Below are 1,525 nucleotides of genomic sequence, written 5' to 3'. Positions count from 1 at the left end.
AAAAACAAAAAAAACCAACCCAAAACCAATCAACCAATCAACCAAAACCAAAAAACCCCAAAAGACAAAAAACAAACAAAAACCCAAAAAACAAACAAAACCAAAACCAATGGAAACAAAAAACAAAAAATCAAAAAATCAAAGGGGTAGTGAGATGGCTCAGCAGGTAAGAAGGGATTGCTCTTCCGAAGGTTCTGAGTTCAAATCCCAGCAACCACATGGTGGCTCACAACCACCTGTGATGAGATCTGATGCCCTTTTCTGGTGTGTCTGGAGACAGCTACAGTGTACTTACATATAATAATAAATAAATCTTTAAAAAAAAATCAAAATCTGAATCCATCAATCACCCATTGATATATATAATCAAGACCCTCAAAATCCAACCACTTCTCAAAAACCTACCTCTCTGCACATCTCATTGGGTACCACTTTTGGGAGATATTCTATGTCTAAGCCATAGCTCTCCATGCATCCAAACCATATGTCATTCTAAGAAACATATGGCAAAAAAATTTTTTGGTACTTTATTAATTAAGTACTATTGCCCTACTATAGCTTAATTATTTTCACCTCAGTCATGAATTTATTCTTTAATTCTACCTGTTTTTTTTTTTTGCACATTTTACTTATATCACCTTCTATGGCCTTATATGGTTTGTCCCTCTGAAACTCATGTTGGAATTTAATCCTCATTAGGAGATAGCGAGAGGTGGGTCAGGACCTGGTTGAGAGGTGACTAGGGCTCTGCCCTCAATAGTAAATTAATCAATCCATCCATGCAATGAATGAATTAGTGGGTTATCTTCAGAACGTGTTGGCTATAAAGCCAGTTTGGCCCCTCTCTTATTCCCTATCTGTCACCATGTGATGTCCTGTGCTACTTAGGACTTTGGCAACAGGAAGGCCATCACTGAGTGTGGCCCTTCAACCTTGGACCAGAACCATGAGTCAAAGTAAGAGTAAGAAGGGGTGGGTGGGGGTGGAGAGGAGAGGGAGGGAGGGAGGGAGGGAAGGAGAAAGAAGAAGAGAGGGAGAGAGAGAGAGAGAGTGAGAGAGAGTGAGTTCTCTGAATCTAATGTCTTTCTTCTTGTTTCTTCTTTGCTTGTAGCCATCTTTGCTGCTTTGTGGATTCTTTTTCCCACCCTTTATTCCCCAACACCCTGTCTCACCCCTATCTTTATATAGGAGAGAAAGGACAGAGGGAGAGAGAGAGATAAAAGACCTCCTCTGAATCTAATTTCTTTCCTTCTTTGAGCAAAACTACTAAACAACTGCAACCAACCCCTGAACAACAACCAACTATCAACCCCCACCTCTCGGGGCCACAGCATCTATGCATCCTATGAAAAATTCCCCGAAGGTCACACAATTGCAGAAATTATCGGCAGCTGACAAAACCACGCCCCTACTAGACCAACGGGCAAACAATGGTGAGCTGCTCTCTCTCTCTCCTCTCTCTCCTCTCTCTCTCTCTCTCTCTCTCCTCTCCCTCTCCTCTCCCTCTCCTCTCCCTCTCCTCTCC

The sequence above is a fragment of the Mastomys coucha genome, unplaced genomic scaffold (genome assembly GCF_008632895.1).
Source record: "Mastomys coucha isolate ucsf_1 unplaced genomic scaffold, UCSF_Mcou_1 pScaffold5, whole genome shotgun sequence".
In the NCBI taxonomy this organism is placed as follows: Eukaryota; Metazoa; Chordata; class Mammalia; order Rodentia; family Muridae; genus Mastomys; species Mastomys coucha.
The sequence above is the reverse complement of the archived record's forward strand: the minus strand, read 5'-3'. Positions refer to the sequence as shown.